The sequence below is a fragment of the Haliotis cracherodii genome, unplaced genomic scaffold, assembly GCF_022045235.1.
Source record: "Haliotis cracherodii isolate W230 unplaced genomic scaffold, xgHalCrac1.p SCAF_11, whole genome shotgun sequence".
Lineage (NCBI taxonomy): Eukaryota > Metazoa > Mollusca > Gastropoda > Lepetellida > Haliotidae > Haliotis > Haliotis cracherodii.
The window spans coordinates 33,261,587-33,281,317 of record NW_027266266.1 but is presented as its reverse complement, the minus strand read 5'-3'; the positions used below and the strand labels follow the sequence as shown (position 1 = coordinate 33,281,317).

The following is a 19,731-nucleotide window of genomic DNA, read 5'->3' as shown; positions in this document are numbered from 1 at the left end:
TTCGCCCCAGGTCAAAGAGTTTGGCTTTATTGTCAAAAAGTTGAAAAAGGCCTTTCCAACAAATTAACCAAAAAGTGGTATGGTAGCTATTATATCATCCATACAGGTCCAAATTATACCTACAAACTACGCCAAAGTTCTGACGACAAAATACACAAACCACTGGTCCATGCCAACCGTCTGAAGCCATATTTTGATCCTGCTGATCGTCCACAGTATCCTCCACAGTATCCTCCAGAACCATACCTCAATGACACAAGTAACATAGATTCAGGAGTCATGGATGACAACGAGGAACCAGTCAATGATACTCAGTTTGACAGCAACAATTCCTCATCAACAAGTTTAACTTTCCAGGCTACTGATCAATCACCTCCACAACAGAAAGGTAAGAAGGTCAATTCCAAAACAAAGGCAGGTACTTCCAGCAGCAAGAGTTCGAAGCCAAAGACCCCAACAAAACAGAAAAACCCTGCTCCAAATACAACAGCAAAACATGCAGGTTCCAGTACGACAACTATGAAGGAAAATCATGCCACACCAGGTCCTAGTGCTCAAACCAAGGTAAATGAAAAGGTAAACAAAGGGAAAAGAGGAGTGAAGAGTAAGCATCACCAGCCAAAATCCAGAAAACAACTTGACGACGGCCAGGTACAACCTCCAAGTCAGAGTCCAACATCAGGTAATCAAACCAAGGATATCCCTCAGGTTTTCAATCCAGAGGACATCCACTCAATTGTAAGTTCTAAGAGAGCAAATGGCAAAATCTACTACAGAGTGAAATGGAAGGATCCAGAAAGAGGAAACACATGGGAGTAATATTTTGTCGGTATGGCGCTCCAAGGACTTTAATTTCAGACAGAGGTCAGAACTTCATGTCCAAACTTATCAAAGCAATTTGTGAACTTTTGGCAATTAAATTTACCCATACCAGCCCATACCATCCTCAAACAAACAGCTGTGTAGAAAGTCTCAATTCTTATATCAATCAATCACTAAGAGCCTATTGTAACAAGTCTCAAAATGATTGGCCCCGTTTTATTCCTGGCATCATGATGGCCTATCGGATGGCCCCAAATTCATCAACACAAAAATTCCCAAACGTTATGCTTTTCGGCCGAGAAATGAGAGCTCCACAAGATGTAGCATTAATTCCAAAAGAGAATTTAGGCCACAATAACAAAAGTTATCTTTCAAATTTGCTTGAGGGGCTGGAAATCACTAGAACAATTGCAGCTGAAAACACTGCTCGGGCTAAGGAGGTGTATTCAGAACAATATAATCGAAAGGCTAAAGAACCAGAATTCGCCCCAGGTCAAAGAGTTTGGCTTTATTGTCAAAAAGTTGAAAAAGGCCTTTCCAACAAATTAACCAAAAAGTGGTATGGTAGCTATTATATCATCCATACAGGTCCAAATTATACCTACAAACTACGCCAAAGTTCTGACGACAAAATACACAAACCACTGGTCCATGCCAACCGTCTGAAGCCATATTTTGATCCTGCTGATCGTCCACAGTATCCTCCACAGTATCCTCCAGAACCATACCTCAATGACACAAGTAACATAGATTCAGGAGTCATGGATGACAACGAGGAACCAGTCAATGATACTCAGTTTGACAGCAACAATTCCTCATCAACAAGTTTAACTTTCCAGGCTACTGATCAATCACCTCCACAACAGAAAGGTAAGAAGGTCAATTCCAAAACAAAGGCAGGTACTTCCAGCAGCAAGAGTTCGAAGCCAAAGACCCCAACAAAACAGAAAAACCCTGCTCCAAATACAACAGCAAAACATGCAGGTTCCAGTACGACAACTATGAAGGAAAATCATGCCACACCAGGTCCTAGTGCTCAAACCAAGGTAAATGAAAAGGTAAACAAAGGGAAAAGAGGAGTGAAGAGTAAGCATCACCAGCCAAAATCCAGAAAACAACTTGACGACGGCCAGGTACAACCTCCAAGTCAGAGTCCAACATCAGGTAATCAAACCAAGGATATCCCTCAGGTTTTCAATCCAGAGGACATCCACTCAATTGTAAGTTCTAAGAGAGCAAATGGCAAAATCTACTACAGAGTGAAATGGAAGGATCCAGAAAGAGGAAACACATGGGAGTAATATTTTGTCGGTATGGCGCTCCAAGGACTTTAATTTCAGACAGAGGTCAGAACTTCATGTCCAAACTTATCAAAGCAATTTGTGAACTTTTGGCAATTAAATTTACCCATACCAGCCCATACCATCCTCAAACAAACAGCTGTGTAGAAAGTCTCAATTCTTATATCAATCAATCACTAAGAGCCTATTGTAACAAGTCTCAAAATGATTGGCCCCGTTTTATTCCTGGCATCATGATGGCCTATCGGATGGCCCCAAATTCATCAACACAAAAATTCCCAAACGTTATGCTTTTCGGCCGAGAAATGAGAGCTCCACAAGATGTAGCATTAATTCCAAAAGAGAATTTAGGCCACAATAACAAAAGTTATCTTTCAAATTTGCTTGAGGGGCTGGAAATCACTAGAACAATTGCAGCTGAAAACACTGCTCGGGCTAAGGAGGTGTATTCAGAACAATATAATCGAAAGGCTAAAGAACCAGAATTCGCCCCAGGTCAAAGAGTTTGGCTTTATTGTCAAAAAGTTGAAAAAGGCCTTTCCAACAAATTAACCAAAAAGTGGTATGGTAGCTATTATATCATCCATACAGGTCCAAATTATACCTACAAACTACGCCAAAGTTCTGACGACAAAATACACAAACCACTGGTCCATGCCAACCGTCTGAAGCCATATTTTGATCCTGCTGATCGTCCACAGTATCCTCCACAGTATCCTCCAGAACCATACCTCAATGACACAAGTAACATAGATTCAGGAGTCATGGATGACAACGAGGAACCAGTCAATGATACTCAGTTTGACAGCAACAATTCCTCATCAACAAGTTTAACTTTCCAGGCTACTGATCAATCACCTCCACAACAGAAAGGTAAGAAGGTCAATTCCAAAACAAAGGCAGGTACTTCCAGCAGCAAGAGTTCGAAGCCAAAGACCCCAACAAAACAGAAAAACCCTGCTCCAAATACAACAGCAAAACATGCAGGTTCCAGTACGACAACTATGAAGGAAAATCATGCCACACCAGGTCCTAGTGCTCAAACCAAGGTAAATGAAAAGGTAAACAAAGGGAAAAGAGGAGTGAAGAGTAAGCATCACCAGCCAAAATCCAGAAAACAACTTGACGACGGCCAGGTACAACCTCCAAGTCAGAGTCCAACATCAGGTAATCAAACCAAGGATATCCCTCAGGTTTTCAATCCAGAGGACATCCACTCAATTGTAAGTTCTAAGAGAGCAAATGGCAAAATCTACTACAGAGTGAAATGGAAGGATCCAGAAAGAGGAAACACATGGGAGTATGGCAGCAGCATTCCAGCCTCCATTCGGAGAGAATTTCACCTCAAAAGAAGTATGTCAGGAAAACGATGAAAAGTTTTTCGACCAAAAGGAATCGGCACAAGACAATAAATCAGTCAATGTTCTGTCAGGGAATACAATGTCAGGGAATGTCGAGCAAGACAACACCAAACCATGCATAGAAATAGATGTCAAACCATATCTGTTTTTTCCAAAACACCTACGAAAAGGCGGTCCGAATCCATGAGATGGGGAGAGGAGACTTTCATAAAAGCAGGCAAACCCACTGACCTTCCTTCAGTGTCACAGCCATCATGGGGTGAAGACGGAAACAGACTCATTCAACGAAGGGAAAGAACAAAGACTAAGAGATGGTCATGAATGATCTCTATGACATGGTCTACACCTCCTCTACACTTCAGAAGAAGACACCTACACCACCAAGACCGTCTCATTCTTTGATGGTACCAGTGAACATGCATCGTCAGCAGCAACCACCACGTCCTTCAACATCATCAGCACCCTCACCACCACCATCTTCAACGCTTTCAACCTCTGCAGCAGCAGCAGCAGAAGAAGGAGGAGGAGAAGGAGGAGGAGAAGAAGTGAAGAAGAAGAAAGACAAGCGACCGTCTATGTTTCCAACAAGGGATGCGACAACCCTTGCCATCAAAGGAAGAAATCGACTTTTGCAGTGGTTTAAGATTGTCGTGTAGAAGCTGAGAGCAGGACGCGTCTCTTGAAAGCTCAACATAAGGTGTGGTTGCAGAGACATAATGATAGCCTGACTAAAATTGTCAATCCACGTATAGCTATGGATGAACGTCTCGGCTACCTGATGCAGTGCAGTGGCAGTGGCAGACTTGCAGGGGTCTTGACACGCATCCTGTTGCAATGGCAAAAGTATCTTCATGCATCCCTCCTAAAAAAACAGGATCGCCGACGTCGACGAAAGGCAAAAAGAAGCCCAAAGGAGTAAAGGCTCATCATCCTTTCATGAAAGTGTATCAAGCTGATGCCCTCATGCGGATGGTGCAAATGCGCACCAAAAGAAAGTCCAAGAAGACAGATCAACAACAGCTCCAACTTCCTCCTGCCACTGTCTGATAAAAGAGAGAGGCTGCAGATCAGGTGCCTCATTCAGGCTAACACCGACATGCAGGAAAGATATATATGTATTTTATGTGCTTTTGGCTTGATTTGATTGTCCTTTGGTGAAAACGAATGTTAAATTGTGAGAGCAAATCCTTTTCCCCTGACCGTTAAAAGACAGGAGACTTTGTCTGAAATATCAACGTTGAAGTCGTTTATACACTAGCCACATAAAGAAACTGTGCACAGAGAAAATATAGATATAAGGGCACACCGTCCACATATGAAATATAGGTTTGAACACAGCAATTATTGGAGACATTCAAACTCTCATGCACATGCCATGCGATATGACGTCATTGATGGGGGCCTATGGACGTGCAATGTGTTACTGCACGTGCATCCTGTGCAGCTGTACACAGCATGTGCAACTCAAAATTCGCTGTCACTTTGGAAAGCATGATCTGTGGTCATTCAAAAATTCAAAACTTCTCAGGCGCAGACACAAGCATATCACAAGCAAATCATGCCAAGATTGACAGCTGCACAGCGTCATGAAGCCATTGGAATGATCCGAGCGGGAATGAGGCAACAACAGGTGGCAACACATTTCCAATGCCATCGTAACACGATATCGGCATTGGTGAGGCGTTATCAGAACACAAATGACGTTGCCGACCACCCACGTTCAGGACGTCCCCGAGTAACGACGCCAAGACAGGACAGATGGATTCGAGTTACACATCTCCGACACAGGTTCCAAACGGCAGTAACGACGTCCCAGACAATTCCTGGACTGCGCCGTATCCATCCCAACACTGTCAGGAATCGTTTACGTCAGTACGGGATTCGACCACGACGCCCTGCCATACATCCCATCCTGACACACCGCCATCGAGTCAACCGTCTAAGATGGTGTCAAAATCATGTTCGCCAACCTCGAATATGGTGGAGAAATGTTGTCTTTACAGATGAATCGAGGTTCAACATTTCCCACAGTGACGGGCGCCAACGTGTCTACCGGCGTTTGGGAGAACGTTATGCACGCAACTGTATTGTGGAGAGGAATCGTTTTGGAGGTGGCTTTGTGATGATTTGGGGTGGGATAACAGCACGGCACCGAACCCCTTTGGTGGTTGTTCAGGACAATCTCACCGGTGTTGGCTACAGAGATCAGATTCCGAGGCCTGTGGTCATTCCTTTCCTGCAACGTCATGGCCCGGGATTGACATTTCAACAGGACTAGAGTCGCAATGGATTTCCTTCACCATAACAATGTCATGTTACTGCCATGGCCTGCAATTTCTCCAGATGGAAAAAATGGAGCGCCATCTGCGTCGTCTTCCACATCCTCCAGATAACGTCCGTGACTTGGCACAGGATTTGAGGAGGATATGGCAGGCCATTCTCCAGGCCTTCCATGCCAATTTGGTGGACTCCATGCATCGCCGATGCACTGCTGTGATTCACGCACAGGGTGGTCATACCCGATATTGACTTTGTCGTTTGACCCCCTACTCCATTTTGATCTTCTGACGTCATCGTAACAGATGTTGTTCAGGTCCCGTTGACATTTTCTAATGGTTTGACCATTCAGCTGCTTCAGCGTCTGCATCTTTTTGTTCTGGCTGTGTTGTATTTCAATCCAGAATAAATTTTCTCCGTGCACAGTTTCTTTATGTGGCTAGTATATATTCGGAAATCCATTTAATAGTAAATATTTATTAAATGCATGTCCTGTTTTGTATATATGTATATATTATTATGTTTAAATGGACAATTCATTATCACAGTTTAAGTACTGTTCACAAATGTATGAAAATCTGCTTCGTGATGAATGAAGCATGGCAATAAATGTATGCATCTGATTCTTCATTTGTTCTGTATTCTTTGATGAGAATGAGTTTCGTTAATGATGATCACTCTCACAGATTATTTGAAAGAGGATAGGACTTTAACTTGAGAATAGTTATGAAAAATAAATATACAAGTATAGGCGGTCTGTGCGAATGTGGTGAAGCTTATACCTCATTGATTTGATAATCGGGACTTGGAAATCACAGTCATTAAATTGATTTTAAAATATATGGATTTGACTGTAGTACGTCCTGACATGATAATATTATGTTGTAAACAACTTATCTTATCTTATGTTAAGTAAAACAATTATTGATAACTTCTTGAATTCCAATAGTTCAATGAACAGAAATATTCAAAGCTAGGGCGTGAGACAACAATAAATTAGATGTTACCAAAGATTGTACATTTTATGATCTTAGGCACATGTCGGCGCACTTACATGTGAGCCGTCTAGACGACTGTCCATTTTGTAATTAAATGGATGCCATCCAGCCAGATACTTAATCTTGAGACCTATTAGTGTCTTGTCGAGTCAAGTGCGGGTCTCCCTCTCACCTTTGGGAGAATGCGACTGTAAAAGCCCCTCGCTAGACAGACAAGTAGTGAATGTTTGAGATAAGTTTATTAATTATTATATATAGTTTAAACTCAGTAAATAATTCATAGTCTTTTGATTGTTCAAATTACTAATAAAACATATTTTAACTTGTCCCTTCTAACCATACATTTCCTGTGTTGGAAATATGTTTGGAAATGTTGCCAATCCAATTTTGGATTTTTCCGTAAAGATCGATCCTTCCAAGCTTTGGAAAGGTTGGAATGAGCGATCTTTCCAAAGCAATCCAACGTTCATTCCAAATTGGAATGGACGATCCTTGGTCTTGTGTTAGTGCGTCACCGGAAAACCAAAGAGGGGTCGGCAAGGTGGTCCCTTTTGAGTCACGTTCCTGAAGAAATGATTGGAAATCCTCAATGATGGCAATGGATGCAGAAGCAGAAGCAGAAGCAGCAGCACCATCCTCACGCCATGCCAAGGACATACCACACCATGTCCCCCTTCCCCAAGCTCTCCCCGCAAAGTCACCCTAAGAGAAGAAGGCAGCGGCGGCAGATGGATCCTCAAGCGGAAGAAGAAGAAGAAAAAGAGGTGATGCCAACCCCATGGGTGATGACCCCACTTCCCTCGGATACCAAACAGGACAGATTCATCAACAGGCGAGGTTCATGGATACCTTTCAGCATCACATAAGAAAACATCTCTCCCCTCTCTAAGACCAACCATGTACCGAGAGGCATCAGTCTGATGAAAGAAAATGACGCCACAGGCCAAGACGCGACAACGTCTTCTTGCCGAAAATCCTGAAATGAAAGCAGTTTGGACAAGCTCTCCAGAGCCCAGTCACCCTCATCTGCTATGAAGAATTCACAATGTTCTTGAAATAGATCGTTTCCGGAATGCGATGATGGTATAAAAATGAGCAGTGATAGACGGTCATGGCACACTTTTTTTACTCCTCCTACCACGGGAAATGATGGATAGCTATGGACTGTATTCATTACCTCTGTTTAAAGAGACTTTGAATCGTATGGGTCAGATGGAACAACGATGGAATACACGTCCCTTACAACATGAATACAGCACGTTGTGTGGGGCGTACTGTCTCTACATGCTGACCTATTGCGTTCATGGATGCCCAGACGCGTAGCCTACATCAAAAGAACCAACCTTTCTGACCATATTGACCTGACACTTGTTGACTGTGTTTTAGGAATTTATACTCACATGCAAAAGAAACGCAAGTCGAGTATGCAGTATACATGTTATTTATTTTCAACAGTAAAGACAAGAAATACTAATAGGGCAAGATTGACAAAAATTTGACTGAGGACAGTTTAATGGATTAAAAGGCAGATGACATAATTGGGTTTTTTCAAATATTAAGGGCTTACACAGTTTCGGGTCAATACCCAAAATCTCAGCCAATACCTGGTGTGACCACCATTAGCATTGATCACTGCCACACATCTCCTGTACATTGATCAGACGATTTGTGAAGGCCCTAGGGATCCTGCACAAATCCAGAGCAGCTGTGCGTAGTTCATCAGCAGTTGTAGGGACTTGGCGCACATTGTGCAGATGCCTTTGAACCTCATCCCACAAGTGTCCGATGGGGTTCAGATCAGGGCTGAGGGCTGGCCACAGTAGAAAACGGATGGCAACATGGGGACGAGCGTTGTCCGGCTGGAAAATGTGTTGTTGATGTGCAAAAAATGGAACAACGTGGGGTCTGATCACTTGGTCGATATAACTCTGAGCAGTGACGCCGTGTTCCCGACCTTGACCAACATTCAGAAAGCACATGGGTCCAAGTCTCTCATAAAGTCCAATTCCTGCCCATATCATGACGCTAGGTTCTGTTGGCGAAACGATCACCTGGACGGTGCCAAATTCTGACTCTTCCATCTGCATGGGAGACACAAAAGTGACTTTCATCAGAGAAGATGACACGCCTCCAGTCACGATGATGCCAATTGTGATGACCCTCTGCCCACTGAAGTCGTGCTTGTCAATGCCATGGTTGGAGAACAGGATGACGCACAGGTCGGCGACATCTGAGGTTGTTGGGTTGTCGACCAATCAGAGGGCTTGTTCGGCCTGCTCTGGTCTCTGATGGGTCAAACCGGGGTTGTGCTTTCTTTCCCATGGTAAAATCCATTTCCTATGGAAAACAAACACAAGGGTCAGGCCGGTTTGGAAAACCAGGGCTCAGGCCCAGCGAACGGACCAATCAGCGCACTGCATTTTGGACCAATCAGCATGCAGCGATGTCGATCCGGTCCCTAGCCTATAAAGAGTTAAGCCACTCGAGTTGAGTCACTTGTGAAAAAAAATCATCACATCGTGAGAATGGCAGAGAGGAAGAGCAGAATGAACCATGGTGACTGAGCTGACGGATGCTTATGGATCCAAGATTTATCTGTGGAGTACGAATGGTTGTGTTGATAGGTCGCCACCGACACCATCGCCGTCGCCACCTTCCAGTAAGCCGACGTTGCCATGTCACCAATCTTTTGAAAGCAGGGTCACTTTGTTTGAGGCGTGGCCAATGCAGATGGCCCATGCGGGCTTCGCGTACACGCAGAGCACGGATAGCATGTTCTGCTTTCATTAGTGGGGTGCGGGAGTGAAGATGGGCGACCCACAACGATCCTTGGCTGGAACACCTCAAGCGGTCCCCTCACTGCCCCTACCTCAAGCTTACAGGGGTGGTGAAACACAAGAAATTGGCAGCTACTTTCTTGCACTATCTGTGTGAGAATCAGATCTACCAGGAGCCTACGAATTGGAGCAACACGAATGGTGTAGCATGGCCACCTTCTTAGGATGACGTTTCCGTTTCCCATTCCTAATTCCCAATTTCCGGTTCCCGTTGCTGTTTTTTCATCTTTCCTCCAAACAGCCCTTTTCAGGGCCACCCATCTCTCCCGAAAAATCGCTTTCATCCTTGCTTTGTCTACCCTCCACCTGCACCACCAAACCAAAACAAAGAACCCTCCTCCTCACGCCTTCCTCCTCCCCGCCTTCCTCCTTCCTGCCTTCCTGCATTCCCGCTGCCACCATCTTGGATGCGCCGAGGCGTCATCTTGGATGGGGAGATGCCCCCTCAGAACCGGACGTGCCGCCATCTTGAAGGCGCACACGCCCCTCCTCTGGAACCGGACGTGCCGCCATCATGGAGGCGCACTCATTACCCACATTACCCTCTTCGTGCATGCGCAGAACCACTTCCAGATACCAAAGAGAGGCCCTCTACTACTTCCAGAACTTCGAAACATGCTCCAGCAAGATATGGACAGATATCCCACAGGAGTTTGTGCGACCCCTGGTCCATTCCATGAGACGAAGATGTGTTGCTAGCATCGCAACCAGAGGTCTGTCCTTCATATCATGAAGCAGTTCCGGTTTCAATGGAGCCCCCAGTGAGGACTATGGCCTAGCAAGACAGAGACAGCTACCTATTGACTTCATCGTCCCTTGTCCACTACATGTGCTATGACGTCATTCTGGGAAACATCGTAACATGCTGTTACACGCGTGTGAGACATTTTTGTGATTTTGAATTATATAGACTCAATATAAACAGTTTATAATGTGCCTCAATCCTGTATTTCATCTGAACTCTGTCAGTGGTTATGCGATGGGACGAGATTTCAGCGTTCAGTAATATGACATTACAGAGACGTTTCCGATCTATGCATAATGCATACTGGATCTAGCAATGTAACCTTGAGTTACATGTACCCGGGTTGTGTTTTGCACATATGCACATAGACCGTTTACCATGTTGTAATCTTTGTCACGTGATATCACTAAAATTATAGTTACAAGTTTATTTTCTGGCTTTATAGAGCTTTATTGTACATATGCTTGTGATATTCCTGTGCCTGCGTGCACATATTATTGAAATGTGTTGTTTCTTTTAGTGAGCGCTCACACATTTGATATTTACTAGTAGTTAGTTTAGATCATATATTTTTGTGTTACCCTGTCATTGCAAGTACAATGGCTGAGAGTACCATGTTGGTATGATGTGTGTGTGAATAAAGTGAGATAGCAAATCTTACATCTAAACTTGAGCAAATAAATAACTAGGCCTTAATACACCTTTCAAATTTCACCATGTAGGGCTGGTGTTGTGTTCCAAGTTCAGTGGTATTTGTATTATTGTTGTTACTTGTCTTGTGGTAGATCAATACCTTGTTGTTTATTCAGCTGCTTCATGTGTGTCAATATGGGTTGTATTTGTTTTTTTGAGGTTTGCTGGGTTTATTGTTAACTTTGGTATATAAGCATTCCCCGAGTCCCATTATATTGTCCCCGCGCACGTAGATATACACTGCATGTGCACATGAGCAAAGCTGTTTGCACAACTTTCAACTTTTTTTCTTGGTATCTTCTACACGTGTGAAGTAATATGATGTTCTTTATCTTCACGTTCTAGCTTTTTAGGCCATTTTCCTCAGGTATTTCTCATACATCTCAGCTTGTTGGTCATTATGCCTTGAGCACACACTCAATTGCATAATGTTTTTCGTTGTTCAGGTTATCCTGAATATACAATCATATATTTGTAGTATCACTTGCTTACACAAGGGTATCCTGCATGTGGTTGTTGACACAACATTTATGTTATCCCCTATAATTTCCTTATCACTTGCTCATGTTACAGCATCATGAGTAAACCACCACCTGAAGAGTTCGAGAAACTTATTTCTTCTTTTCAGGCTCTTGGTACCTGGCCTACTGTTGATAATCCAGAAGACCTGGTACAGTGTATGCGAGCATACACTCAGACCAAGGTCAAGGCTGAGGGTGGTTCGTCCAACCCCGCCTTCTATCCAAGGTACTCTAGCACCTGTTACATTAGCACAGGCACCAAAGGTTCCATCATTTTCTGGTGACAAGAAGGGCGAAACATCTTTTGATGTTTGGAAATATCATGTTGAGTGTTTGTTTCAAAACAAGTCTCTTTTACCACAGGCTGTTGTTAACATAGTCCAACAATCCCTACGTGGTAAGGCAGCAACGGTTGCCATGTGTCTTAGGCCTGAGGCTGATATCAAGCAGCTCATTTCAAAGCTAGAGGCTACTTTTCGAAGTGTAGATAGGGGACAATCACTACTAGCTAACTTTTATAGCTCACATCAAGAGGCCACAGAAGAAGTTGCTTTATGGGCATGCAGGTTGGAGCATTCACTCCTCCAAGCAGAAGCACAAGGACCAGTTCCCCAGGCCACCAGGAATGAGATGCTCCGCACACAGTTATGGTCAGGGTCAAGGCCAGAACATCGGGATCAGACAGCTCATATCTATGACCAAGGAAGCACCGTTGACGACCTTCTCAGAGCCCTGCGGAGAGCTGAAGTAGATTTGCAGCAGAGAGGAGCTGGAGCCAAGAAGAAGATTTCGACTCCTAATATGGCTGCTGTAAGCACACAGGACACTGAGATGAAGGAGATAAAGGGAATGTTGAGACAGCTGTCAAGCGAGGTTGCAGATCTGAAGAAGCAACTCCCGGTTCCCTCTGTTCCTTGGATGAACAGAAACCCAGGACCTATAGGACCATCACCGAATCTGCAGCCTCCACCTGAACAGTATTGGCCACCTCCGCCAGGAACACCATCATGGTACCAGGACGAGAGAGGGAATTCTAGGAATCAGCGACCCTCTAAGGATTCCATTACTGGAGAGCCTATTTGTTTCAGGTGCAACCAGCCAGGACATCTACAGTACGGCTGCCATGTAATTCTGGACCACAGGCGCACTTTACACAGGAAGAAGCCTATGGGACGGGGCAAGCCATAGGCTATAGGAGGAGGCGCCCCATCAATAACCAGCAAGTTGCCAAGCTAGTAGGTCAACCAAATGAAGGCACAGTTTACATTAATGGAGTTAAAGCCACAGCTCTTTTTGATACAGGTTCTACTGTGTCAACTGTTTCCAACAGCTTTTATACAAAGTTTCTCTCAGAACTTCCCATTAAGCCTTTGGATGTATTTTTACAAATTGATTGTGCAGATGGACAGCATCTTCCGTATTATGGCCACATCGAGGTTGAGTTGCAAGATACAGGAGCCCTATCTTCACTGCCATGTATCTTACTAGTTGTTTCAGATACACACACCACTCAGCAGTTCCTGTGTTATTAGGTACAAACATCTTGTCAACTTGTATAGACACCTGCAAAAAACAGTATGGAATTCGTTTTCTCCAAGAGGCAGATATTCATACAGCCTGGTACATGGCTTTCAGGAATATGATGCTGCAGGAGAAACAACTGGCAAGAAACAACTTCTCACTTGGAAGGATTAGAAGCGCTGAGACGGAACGAGTTATAATACCACCCAACACTGAAAGAGTTATTGAAGGTTATATTTTAAAGCCTCTAGGGATACATGTGCCATGGTGCAACCAACTACAGGATCTGCCATACCATCTGACCTTGATATAGCACCAACCATCATCAACTACCATCATGATGACAAGTTTATGGTACAGGTACATGTCGCCAATGTAACAACTAGGACTGTGGCTATTCCAACCCGTTCAGTACTGTGTGAACTCCAGGTCGTTAATGTTGAGGATGTTCCTGAGGGTAAAAGTCAAGGTGAAGGCCAGGATGTTATCAACCTCATGGACTTCAATGAAGCAGCAGTCACACCTGAACAGTTGAAGATTGGCAAGCAGGTTATCTCACAGTACGTGGATGTATTTTCCAATGGTGAGACAGACTTAGGACATGTCCCCAATGTTAAGCATCGGATTGACCTTGAGGATGAATGACCTTTCAAGCAGAGACATTGAAGGATTGCACCATCAATGTACCAAGAAGTCAAGGAACACCTTCAACAACTGCTTGCATGTGGAGTCATCCGTCACTCATACTCTCCATGGTCATCTAATGTGGTTTTAGTCAGGAAAAAGAATGGGAAACTACGGATGTGTGTGGACTTTAGACAGCTGAATCGTCGGACTATCAAAGACTCCTACTCTCTGCCACGGATAGACGAGATGTTCGACGCATTTGCAGGATCAAGATTCTTTAGTACACTGGACATGAAGTCATCCAAGTCGAAATTGAGGAATTGCACAAGGAAAGGACAGCTTTCACCGTAGGTCCTTTGGGGTTCTTTGAATACAACCTTATGCCGTTCAGTCTCTGCAACAGCCCTGCAACATATCAACGGGTGATGAACGAATGCTTTGAAGGACTCCACCTCAAGATTTGTCTTATTTACATGGATGATATCATCGTCTTTTCCAGCTCATTTGAAGAACATTTAGAACAGCTTAGCCAAGTACTGCAACGATCCAGAGAGACAGGAATGAAGCTCAGTGCAGACAAGTGTTCTTTCTTCAAGAACAAGATCAAGTTTTTGGGACACATGGTGTCTGAAGATGGCATCGAGACAGATCCGGACAAGATACAGAGGATTTTGGACTGGCCTACACCTGCAAACCCAGATGAGATACGAAAGTTTCTTGGATTTGCAGGTTATTACAGGAAATTCGTCAAGGACTTCGCCAAGATTTCCAAGCCTCTATCAGCTTTGATGCCAGCCACAAAGACCAGGACACAAGGAAGAAACCATCCAGCCAACAAGCCAGACAAGCCATGTCAATGGGGACCACAACAGGAAACTGCGTTCAAGACAATCAAGACATGCTTATCAACACAGCCAGTTCTTGGGTTTGCGGATTATACCAAGCCATTTGAAGTCCACACTGATGCCAGTAGCCAAGGACTGGGAGCTGTCTTGTACCAAGAACAGAATGGATTGAAGAAGGTCATCAGTTATGCAAGCCGTGGACTGAGCAAGGCTGAGAGTAACTATTCAGCTCACCGTCTAGAATTTCTAGCTTTGAAATGGGCGGTGACTGAAAAGTTCAAGGATTATCTGTATGGCAATACATTCAGTGTATATATAGATAATAACCCTCTGACCTATGTGCTCAGTTCTGCAAAGTTGGATGCTACAGGTCACCGCTGGCTAGCGGCCTTGTCAGCATACAATTTTGATATCATCTACAGGCCAGGGCCCAACAACGCAGATGCTGATGGACTCTCCAGGCTGCCTGGAATAGAAGCTGAAAGACAACAGATAACATCAGAGTCAATAAGAGCTGTTTGTCACACTTTGCAGGAACATCCTTTGGTACACAGCCTCTGTTGTTCAGCAGCACCAGATTTAGAAAGCCTAGAAGATCATGGAGAGAACCTTAATGTGATGACAGACAGGGACTGGAGAAAGGCACAAGCTGCAGATGTCATTCTTAGGCCATGGATTAACTTGGTGAGAAATAACAGGAAGCCAAGACGACAGGATTATCCCCATTGTCAAGCCAATACTTCCATGCACAGGAACTTTGACAGCATGTTTCTTCAAGAAGGAATCCTTTACAGGAAAGTTAATATTCCAAGAACGACATCAGTGTGTTTTACCATCAGCCTTGGTTGAGGATATGCTCAGAGGACTTCATGATGATGTGGGACACCCTGGAGGAGAAAGGACACTGTCACTCCTAAGAGATCGGTTCTTTTGGCCAGGCATGACCAACGACTTGGAAAGATTGGATCCAAAGATGTGACAGATGTTTGAGAAGGAAATCCCCCGCCAGTGCACGTGCTCCTCTGGTCAACATCATCACCACCCAGCCCTTAGAGCTCGTCTGTCTGGATTTTCTAACCTTGGAAGCATCAAAGGGAGGTCACCAGAATATTCTAGTCATCACAGACCACTTTACGAGGTATGCACAAGCAATCCCGACAAGGAATCAGACTGCAAAAACAACAGCAGAAGCCTTCTACAAGAACTTTATAATGCACTATGGGATTCCAAAGTGAATCCACAGTGATCAAGGCACCAACTTTGAGAGCCGCCTTATGAAGGAATTGTGCAGCCTCTTGGGAATGGAGAAAAGCCGGACAACATCTTATCACCCTATGGGCAATGGTATGGTTGAACGCTTCAACCGGACACTGCTTATTATGCTGGGAACACTCCAACCAGACCAGAAAACAGATTGGAAGACCTATGTAGCTCCCTTGTCCACGCCTATAACAGCATCCGGCATGAATCAACAAACCAGTCTCCATTCTTCATAATGTTTGGTCGTGAACCTCGTCTGCCCGTAGATCTTGCTTTTGGGATCGAGACCAACAAGAATCATCGGTCTCTGACAGAGTATGCAAAGTCTCTGAAGAAGAAGCTCCAAGAAGCCTATGACCTGGCATCAAAAGGCATCATAGACTGCCCAAGTCAAACAGAAAGCCAGCTACGAATTGAAGACTAGAGGGGCCACTGTACAGACAGGTGATCGAGTTCTGGTGAAAGCCTTAGCCTTTGATGGTAAGCACAAGTTTGCATATCGCTGGGAGGAAGATCCTTATGTTGTTCTCTTGCAACCAAACCAGGATATCCCTGTGTTTGTAGTGCAGAGAGAATCTGGTGAGGGGAGGAAGAGGACGTTGCATAGAAACCATCTCCTGCCCATTGGATCAGTACCAGCGATCATGGATAACAACAGAGTACCAGCAGCCAAGAAGCCAACTCCAAGACCAAGAAAGACAGTGAAGAAGACTATAGAAGAGGATATCCAGGAGGATAAAGAGTCTGACTATGATGCTCCATTCTATTTTCCAGCAGTTGCTGAGGATGCTACCATCATCAGTGAAGACACTGTGGAAGAGAGTTTGGCTACTTCAGAGACAACAGGTGACGATCTACAGTCTCTTGGAGTAGCAGGTGATGCTTCTGGTGGTGACGACCACATACCTGAAGAAGACAGCAGCACAGAAGCAGATCCTGAAGCAGTGCAACCACCAGAAAACAATGAAGAGGAGCCGGAAGACTCAGTCAGAGAAGAGCTACCTCCTCCTGTACCACCTGATGCTAATCCTCAACCCATACCTGCACCAAGAAGAACTGGTAGACTAACAAGGAAGCCTGCCTGGCAAACCTCAGGAGGTTATGTAATGTGTCAGACTTCTGACCCAGACTGGCAGCAGAGGAGTCGACGCCTGGAACAACTGGCAGCGACCGGCATTTTAGGACACATCAGCACCAGCATCTCCAAGGCATTGCTTTCCGTTGTTGATGAAGAACCGGAATGACGAGGACGCCATTATTCAAGGGAGAGAAGTATGTGACAGGATCAGATAATTGTATATGTTTTCAGAGTTTTTTAGTTTAGATTTTTACTGAATTAAATATTCAGTCAAGTGTGTTTTAAACATTATATACTTCACACTTCAGCTCTCCTAATTTCTCTGTTTCAGCTTACTGCATGAGTACTTTGCCACAGCCTCAATCACCTAGAGCACTATCACACAATAGCCTGCCCAAGCGCGCCCCTCAAAGCCCCTTTGTGTTTAACTTTCTAGCTTACTGTCTCCAGTTTAAAGGGTTTAGTTTTTACTGCAGTTTATATCACATTTGATGTTACTGTCGAACGCACGTATCACGTATATTGGACGTTTTGGAATTCACAATTTGGACTAATTGTGGTGTTTGATCTATGGACTTTGGAATTCACTTCTAAAGGTTGGTCTTTTGATGACATTTTATTGTTTGTGCGTATTCCTAGGGTTTGTAGGTATATTGTGTTTATGCTGTCGATAATTTGGCTGTTTTTGTCATGTTGTAAATATTAGCCAGATCATAGTAATTAGTTGTATTTCTGTATGCATTACAAGTGTTATTATGTGCATAAGGTAAATAATTCAGTAAGCACTAAGATTAGGACTAAAATACTATTTAACTAAATCTTCAATCACTGTGAAGCTGATGTATGAAAGTATGAAGGTAAGAATGTGAAACATATGTGTTGCTAGGTTACATATTGGTATAAATGAATGTGTAATGTATGAATGTATAATGTATGAATGAATCAGGGTTTTACTATTATATTTTAGAAATGTTTTAAGTTACTCTGCATTAACACTATGTTTCGGTTTGTAGTAATATTGCTGCTATCAGATTGGTCTGCACAGTGTGTAGATATATATATATATATTCATTTATTTGTCGTGCAGATGTAGCTGTATTACTTGTGCAGAGGTCTGTGTCTGGACTGATGAACCCAGGTCCACACACTTGGTGGGTTTACTAGGTTTTATATATATTTCTTGTATATTGTATGTACACATCATAGTAAATGTATCATGTCACGTCTATCTTACTCTATTTATATGATACACATATATAAGTATATATGCGGGTTAAGTAAGTTTATAATCTAGGGTTAATTAAATCTTGATAAGATGTAAGTTTATCAATTAGGAGATATAGCATTTTGTATATATCATCGAATGTAATGAACTATTTGATGTCAGCATATGTTTATATTTTGTGTAATGAATGTTTTACAATTGTTTCAGGGTTTAAGAAATTTATCAGTAATAAATAACTGGCTATAACTGCGAACAACACCTGCGTCTGTCCTTCATATCGTGAAGCAGTTCCGGTTTCACTATTGATTTGTAAATTGACATTTTGGCATGTTCATGTTTTTTTCTATGAAATCACGCATTTTCTGAAGTCAGTATGGCAAATTAAACCATTTGAACACTCTTTTATCTGTTGCAAACCGAAATTGTTTCAGATTTGGTAAAAAACATAACTTTGCATTAAATCTTATTCAATGTCACAAGAACGTTTGTTGTCCAGTATAATGGAACTTGGTTCTATTCTGACATTGTAAAACATTCTGTGAGGCTGTGATAGTGAGTGAGTAGGGTTTTACGCCGCTTTTAGCAATATTCCAGCAATATCACGGCGGGGGACACCAGAAATGGGCTTCACACATAGTACCCAAGTCGGGAATCGAACCCGGGTCTTCGGCGTGACGAGCGAACGCTTTAACCACTAGGCTACCCGACCGCCCCATCGAGGTTGTGAGAATCCACATGATATCCATATCCTATGATGGACATAGAGGCAATTATTTTGCCATGTTTATCATTTAACACTACACCCTCAGCTTCAAGCGCCCACGTCAGTAGGAAACATGTTATAAAGTGTGAATCATGTCTGAAGACGTACAAATCTAAATATGGCATAGAACTGCATGTGAGAAGAATTCACTGTAATCAGTATTCAGTAATAGCAATGAAAATGGCTTCTATCGCCATAGAAATAAATATCCTTAACACGACATCATTGTAGGCTGATCGCCAATCTGAATGCAGGAACACGATGTAAATGAGATGTTGCCAAGGTACAACTACCCTGACAGGCAGCTTATATAGAAAATCAACAACCTACACAGTATTGACCCAACTACCATCAACTCGTACTGGTTTGTATTTTTCTTTTAAATATCTCAGAATACATTCGTCATACAAAGGTTATACATTGACACTCGAGTCCGAATGAATCGAGTCCGAAAGGTAGGCCATGATGAATTAATAATGTCGTTTTCTCGCAGAAGAGCACCTAGTTTTCGATTCGTCGCTATCATCAAAAGTAAAGGAAAGTAAATTGAGTGAGTGAGTTGGGTTTTTATTGCCGCTAACGGGATCGGGTGGTCAGGCTCGCTGACTTGGTTGATGCATGTCATCGTGTCCCATTTGCGTGGATCGATGCTCATGATATCAATCGCTGGATTGTCTCGTCCATACTCGATTATTTACAGACCGTCATATAGCTGGAAAATTGCCGAGTGTGGCGTTAAACAACAAATAAATAAATATACAAACAAACAAACAAACCAATGTCCGGTTTGGTATGGACAGCGCTCACCCCTTGTGATAACGATCTGCCGATTATAACATTAAGATAATTGTTACATC

General features: G+C 43.4%; 1 pseudogene; it reads left to right on the top strand.

The window, feature by feature from the left end:
* Positions 1–16,043: 16,043 nt before the first annotated feature.
* Positions 16,044–17,052, top strand: LOC139455949 (uncharacterized; annotated as a pseudogene).
* The last annotated feature ends 2,679 nt before the right edge of the window (positions 17,053–19,731 follow it).